Here is an 8,388-nt window from a genome sequence, read left to right as displayed (position 1 = left end):
GGCATGTCACACGTGAAAATATATTGTAATTTAATAGATAATCACAAGTTGTTGCCGATGTGAAAGTGAATTATGGAAAACGTATGTGTGCGTTGCGGAAATGTAATAATTTATGATTATTAAATGTGTTCTTGTTGCTATTGCACTTTCGTAAATGAAGTGGATGTGTGTCTGATATAATTTTAAGTTACCTGGGGGGATCGTAAATCAAAAGATGCCATGATTATAAATCACATTATTAATAAAAAGCCATTTACAGCAAAGCCACTCATCTGATATTACTGACTATAATATATTGGTTATAATGGAAAGTAGATTTTATCTACTATTTAATTTTTATATTCTCTACTAGTGATATTGAAGATAAGATATTTCTTATGCCTATAACTAATTGCCGTAATATTGCATATGTTCGATTTGTAAAAAAGGAAAACAACATATCTTTTAAATAAGTCATTTACGCTTCGTTAAAAGGCTACTGTTTTAATACGACAACTTTCAGTTAAATAACCACACAATTTATATCGTTTCTCATTTACCATTAAAATTAATTTGCACTACTGTATTCATCCATATAAGGTGGTAACTACCTCAATTAAAACAAATGAAATATTTTCGCAGCTGAAGCAAGTTGCATGTCATTTGCGCAGTTAATGTAAATTTCATTGGCGCAATCCGATTGCAACAAATGTGATTTTTACTGAGCTTTTCATTAAAGTGATCATGTGGCGCCATGTCAGGGAGCAATACAAATACACAGATGTGGTTATATCGAAATAATTGAAAAATCAACATTACTTTGATTCGTAAATCACACGCAACATTGTGTGCGGCCATGGAGCGTGAAGTGCAAACTAAGTGTAGTGATAAATCGTCATCTATGGTTGTGCAATACAATTTGTATATATTTATACATAAGTATTATGCATAAATGGTGCATATATTATTCTGATAAACAACACAAAATATTATGGAATGCGAATAAAAATATGTATGGATAATATTTCATTCAAAACTGAAATTTGTATTACAGTATGTTTAAAATGCTTGTCATAAGACATAAGTAAAGTAAAATATATATGTACATATTATTTAAAACTACAAATTCAAATCGAGTATCAATTCGTTGAAAAAATTTTATTTCTACCAAAGCAAAAAAATTATTTCTATATACAAGGCGCAAAAAGAAACGTGCGTTCTGAAAACACTCCTATTCACCCAACCCAATTGACAAAAAACCGAAAAAGCGAACATACATTTACACTCTTATATGTACCGCTATATAAGAATTTATATATAAACAAATATATGTAGAATAGACTTTCTCCACGCCTACACCACACCTGGGCCACAACATGCCAATGAATAAAATATTCAAGTCTAAACACTATTTACAGGTTTCCTGTGTGAAACGTGCTGTTACTCACATTTCACACTGTCTGGCCATATGTCGTCTTATGCCTCGGTTGAGTGTTTAGCGTTGATGTGCAATCAGCACAGAAATGTTTGTCTATCCCAGAGCTCTACATGCATATAAGATGAAATAATTTTAATGTTAAAGCTTAAACATATACGAGTCTTCAAATAAATATATACGTAGATTCCTCTTGACCAGGGTGATTTCGCATCCTCTGTAGTTTGAAATATTTTCAAATATTTCTAATGATGTCAATGATGTAAATGTCATGCATATTCAAACAATTATTATATGCTATTGAACTTCAGTTTATTTTTTATGCCTTATATAAGGAAAATATATAATTAAAGTTCTCAAAATATCAAATAAAGTAATAAATAAAAATAAAATTTAAAAAAATTCGACTAGTTTCTATTTCCTACTGAACTCTGTCCACTTCAATTTACGGTATTAGTTAGTAGAAAATAGAAGCATAAGCTTTTGCAACTCACAACCGGGGCTTGCAACTTGAGAGTATAGATTCTAGTAAGCTTTTCTGTTGTTACTTACTCTACACTGATGCATAGTAAAACAAAATTAAATTAAAATTTCATTTCAAGGGAACAAGTCTTTCAATTATTTCAAACTCTTCAGGTGCTCAAACAACGCAGTAATTAATATAATATAATCTACAATATAATATAATCTACAAATAATCTAAGCGTTGTTATTGCAATTCTCCAAAGGTTAGCAGGCGAGTGGAAGACTCTCAAGAAGGAGTTTGTTGAAAGTAATTAAGACAACAAGTGGTGGTAGTTGGTGCTCAGTTTATTGCTTTACATTTGAATATTATAACTTAGCATAGGAAAGGTTATGAGAATTTCAATATTGAAGACAGACAAGAACAAGTTGAACAATTGGTGTAAAGAAACATATAAAATGCACATCCCTACAAAAAATATGGTTAATCGTTGTTAAAAAGGTACTAGTTAGACTCCCAGCTATGCTTTCAATCCATGCGTTCTCATAAAATTTTTATATTCAAAACATTCATAGCGCCACAAACTATTTTTTATTTAAAAATACACAAGCAGAAGACATAAAAACAAAATAAACTATATCTCAAGGTGGACAGCCACCGGCATATTACAAACTGCTTTTATTACTTGGCTGACAGCTGTCATAAAGCTGCGGATTTATTATTAACTTTATAGTTGCATTTTATGCCATTCTCCATATTGCAGTGTGGGAAATTGAAATGGAAAATGAAATTTTAAGAGCACAATTGCGAAATAATGCAGCAGTAAAACGAAAAGCCATTTGTTTTGGAGAAAAATGACGGAAAGAGAAGCGAAAACAGGTCAGAGCGGAAATGGTGAAAAAATTAATATTTATTGCTCAATGGAAACTCTCGAATATTTTTTAAGCATTCCTTTCCATAAGGTAATGGGAGAATAAGAAAATAATATCTGAATCTTTAATGAGTACGCTAAAGTGTTTGTAATTACTTTTAATCTATCATATCTCAGCTTTTTCGATCTGGAAGCTTCTAAAGATAAAGGTATTTCTTAGGATCTCAAACTATCGGGCTCCTGCAGCTGAATTCAAGTGTAAACCACTATCGTAAATTGTTCAATAACGAACATTCTTTAAATTGGGTTTATTGTGTGTACTTTCCGCTCGATACTACGAGCATAATTATCATATTAACTGATATTTAGCCGCCACAACTCACCTGCATAATCCTCACCACACAGCCGGTCTTCGCAATACGCTGGCGCTTAGCACCGAATGCTTTGGCTATTTAATTTAATCAAAAGGCATAAGTACATACCAGCATCGAATGAAGAAGTAGCAGCATGCATATTAATACTAAGTCATGGCACGTTGCCTTGTAATGCTTAGCGATTGCTCGGTATATAATATAATACAAATAGTGCTTTGGGTCCGTGTCCGTGTTGTTACTTATTGGAATTTCGTGTGTGGATCAGCAAGTGCGCGCATAATAGTCAATAATTAATGAAATTCATTAATGCAGTTCAAGAATTTCACGTCGCGAACGTGCTGGTTTGCTTACTAGCCAGAATGTGTAGCTAAATTTATTTCTATTACATTTCTACATTAAAGTAAGTAATAAATAAGCTGTAGCTGAAACAAGTGTTTGCCAAAATAAGTTCAACTTTATATAGATAACCTATTTCTTCTATAAGTTTTGTCTCGTGAGTCATATTTTTAACATTTTTTTATTTAATTTTACTTTCCACATTCATTTTTTTTTTTGTAGCATGCAATAAAATGTGTGAGAAATCCCATGATTTACGCGCCGCCCAGCGACAAAGTGACAATGTTAGTGTCAAGATTTCCACGAAATTAAAATGAATGTGAAATATAGAAATTTTGCAGCTGTTGAATTTCATACCCATGAAATATGCGAGCAAAGCGAGTCATAAAAAAATATTTAAATAATAATATGTGTCTGTTGCGCACTGTCAAATCAAAGCCACACGGATTTAATTGTTTTATTTATTTGTCGGTAGATTCGTTTAAATTTGTTTCATAAAATAAACGAAATCCAATAAATCACATTAGCACAGCTTAATAAAATAGTATTTTAAAAATTTGTCTGCAGGATGATTGTGAGCTCTTGTTATATCATGATATAAATTTATCTCACAAATTGTAAATTGCATGAAAATTTTGTTTAATTTTCCGAAAATTTGTCGCCTTTAAAACGAAATATTAAGTATCTTTTTATTTTATTTAAATAAATTCACCCACTAATATTTTAAATTTAATTAAACTAAATTCTTGTGTTCTCCGAATAGGCGCAATTTCTCACCTAATTCATTGAAAATAATCAAATAATTTAATAAATTAAATTCCAAGCATTTTATATGCGTAGGGGCGGCAGCACGAAGCGCAGCATATTTTAGCGATGAATGCATTATATAGTGTCAATGGAAATTGAATTTTATTGCTTGCAATTACTAAATAACAATAACAATAAATCAGCAATTTGTGTGCAGCGTACCAAACACGGTATTATAATATTATAAAATAACTAAAACGTAGAAATGCGTATAATTTAGCATAGTTTTAGGCGCTCAACTGCAAAAAATGATAATTAACATTGTGCAAATGTCAACAACCATGCACTTCACGCACACTCGCTTGTACATAAAAATATAAATAAAATGCATAAAATAGAGACATTTCAATACAAAAACGCTCTTTGATATGAAATTAAATAGTTTCAACTAAGTGAACATAAATTGTTCTGTCACATGCAGTCAATATTATTTATGTATCTATGTGCTAACATGTTATGACACTTGGTAATTGCACCTTTCAGAATTTAATTAACATGTTTATTGTGTTTTGTGGAATTTCTAAATACTTTAGTAAATAATAATTGTTATGTTGCTGAATGTGAAAATATATTGTGGAGATGTAAAAACTATGAAAATTATGTTTTCTTTTCAAATTTTATTAAACAAGGCTACAGTGACATAAATTGACAAATAAATTTATTAAAATATTACTAAACGTTTTTGTATGTCGAACGAGATTCCAAAACTCTTAAAAATAAAATCCATTTCAGGGAATTATCAACACGAATTTCTACTGAAGCCAGAAAGAGACGTAGGGAAATATCAAAAGAAACACCGATATTTCATTACATCGGTCTCAAAGGCGAAAATTTTGAAAAGAAACGCGCTCTCATGTTCGCATGACAATTAGTCACTTTTTAGTGCTCCATATTTTTAGCACCAACTCGTTAAGCGCTTGCCACAAACTGCATAAATGAGTACTTGGAAAAAGTTGTTCGCGTTCCTTCACAAGAGAGTTAAAAAAAACTTTACTTTCCGTGTCAACTATGATTCTTTCCTACTATGCTCATCTCTTTGCCCCACCACACATGAGCTCAGCGGCAGTGTTTTATGTTTTTAGGCAGCTAGCCTGTAGCTCATAAGCTCTCTGTTGGTTTGGATGGCGCAACAACAACGCAGTTGTTTGTATGCATGTGTATAGTTGTCGAAAAGTTTTTTAATCATGTTCACCAACATGCTAAACCACAGAGCAACAGCGATTTAAGCTGCTTAAGTCGGAGAGTAGGTGAGTGTGCAAATGTTTATGGCGCAGCCACAACCACAGCAGCAACCGAACTGCCACCAACATAACCTCCAAACACGACCGCAGAGTCAGCAGCAGCAGAAGAGCTTAATGTTTTTGCAAAACCACAAATAATGTTGCCATACAAATAAAGCCTCACTTCTCATACAGAAACGAGCATATGTATATGGGTATTATGAAAAATTGCGCAACTTTTCCAGAAAATTTTCAGTTACAATATATTTCATTGTGTATTTTCACTTCAACATTGGTTAGCACAGTTATGTGGTAATTCTAAGATAATTTGGGTAACTAATGAAGTCAGAAAAACAGTTTAGAGTCCAGAATTTATCACGATATATCATGCTAACCTCCTTCGTATCTTCTTAATTATTATCTTATTTATTTTCAACGTCGTTGATCTATCTCTCGGTATTACTATTCTATCCATACACAGATCTCTATAGACATAACATACATCGCTTGGTAAAGAGCTTAACCACTCATAACTGTTATATAATATTTCGTGATGTCACTACACCAGAACATAAATCCGCCCGAAAATAGAAAACTGAATGAAGGTCTGAACTCTACCCACTTTCTTTTTTGTAAATGATTTCTATCAAAATTTAAACAAATAATAGGATTTGATGAATATTATTATATATATTCCATGGCACCACCGAACTAACAAAAACGCACAAACAGTCTTCCATGCAAAATTTCAAATTTAATAAAACTAAATAATATTAATGCAACAACGGAATTCCATATTCGACAAGCCCGCGGCAGCGCAACTCTATTCGAATCTCGCCAGACCATCGTTCAAACAAATACATTGACAAATAGCTTGCCGCGCGCCGACTTGAAATTAGTATTTTGTTGTATATTCACCACATTCCGAGTAAGCATTACAATCCATTGCTAACATTTTGTTCAAAATTGTCATGAAATTTTGCGCTGAAGCATGAAAATATGCTAAATGTGTTTACGATGGCAAAACCGACAAGACCGAGCACACATGTGCATTTACACAGTCATCAGCGGTAAACAAAACCCATAATAGAGATCACAAAAATGTTTCACCCACCACACTGCTGGATTGTTAGATGGTCCACTGCATTCACCAACAACACCAGCGGCAATGTCAACTGATGAGTATAGTAATTTGTTGAATTTTCTCAAATCCGTTCAAAAAAATTCATTATAAATTCTTTGTGATTGCCGTCATTACAATATTTTTAACATAAATTTGATATTTAATATTAGTACCATATTAATTGCTAATGCGTTATTTAATTAATGAACTAGTTCTGTATTTTGTTGTAGTTTTCCATATAAAATTTACAAAAATTTTAAAATATTTAATTTCGCTAGATTTAGGAATTAGTTGCTATTTTTGCATATTTCACAGCTCACAATTAGTGTTAGTTGTACAAAACAAATGCACAAGTATTTTAATTATTTATCTCCTACAAATTAAACAGTTTAATATTTTAATATTTAATGTGACAATTTTAAATCACCTAAAGCCATCACATTACATATTTATTATGCGTGTATTCTGCTACTTTCTATTTTTATATCTCCACAATGTAGAATGGGGGATTTGCTTGCATGACTCATTCGGTGGCGCTTATTTATATCCGGTCGCTTTGAGACTAGACCCGGGTCTCAGTCGGATCTAGTAGAGAGTCAAATCCATATATGAGCGTATATTGTTTTATGTAAATATATTTAATTTATTTCAGTTATGTCTCATAAGCTTCGTGGTTGGCAAGGCATAACAAAATACAAACATTTATTTGTCTTGGCGTGTGTCTACAGTTTAATACCTAAAATCGTTTAAAACTCTAGCAGCTTAAAGGATTATTTTACATCAACATTCCGCTCTCCCGTCTGCCGCATACACAATTCAACATAACAGTTGCGTGCAACAAAGTGTGACAAGCCGCCTAACGCTATTACTATTGTCGCTTTGATTGGAATTGGAATTGGGATTTCGATTTCAATTCTGTTCCAGTTCAGCTGAGTTTTGTTAGCATGTCTAAAAGTGGAGTAGCATCAAAAGTAGACAATTTATAGAATCTGAAAAAAGAAGCTTAGGCGCTTACTGCATAAATTTGGAGAGAATAAAAAAACTAAATCAGCGAAAATTAACTTTTTATGGTGTTTATTTTCAGCAATTTTGTGGCTTTCGAGTTTGATTATTTAAGGAAGCATATGTTATTAAAGGTAACCAGCTTACAATGTGCTCCTGAATGTTCAAAAAGCATAAATCTTCCATTCTTTCGCATAAGTAAATGAAAAGTTGGTAAATAGCAAGTGCGAAAAAAATATGTAAAGAAGTTGCTGTACAAAACTTAAGTAATAAGTTTGCTGCTTTTAACTTTGGCTTATAATTGTCATTTGGCTCTTTAGTGCTTTGTCAACTTTTACTAAGTGCTATACTTTCCTCGACTTTGTTGTGTCTTTTTCATTCCATATATATTTCTTAGCGTGGCATACTCATAACATGCCAGATGGAAGAGAAAAATCTTGTGCTCTCAACTTAACAGCTACTAACTACAACATAATTAAAATATTGAATAATATTTTTTTTTTACTGCTACTGCAAGACACTTTACTTTTAAGGCCAAGCGTTGAGCTAATAAAGCATTTCCGTTTAATTTCATTGCAACATTCACTGCTTGCTTGAAGTGAAATGAGCTTCCTAGAATGAGTTTCTTACTAAATCAGTTAACTAGCTCAGCAATTTTCCGACTAATTCCGACACTGCAATTAGCAGATAAGCGCATTAAAGCAATTTCCAAAGGCAAACCTACTTATTCTTTAATAAGGTTTCTCTCACTCCCTCGACACTGCAAAGGGACCTGCAT

Source organism: Zeugodacus cucurbitae, chromosome 6 (genome assembly GCF_028554725.1).
Source record: "Zeugodacus cucurbitae isolate PBARC_wt_2022May chromosome 6, idZeuCucr1.2, whole genome shotgun sequence".
Lineage (NCBI taxonomy): Eukaryota > Metazoa > Arthropoda > Insecta > Diptera > Tephritidae > Zeugodacus > Zeugodacus cucurbitae.
Note: the sequence above shows the minus strand (reverse complement) of the source record.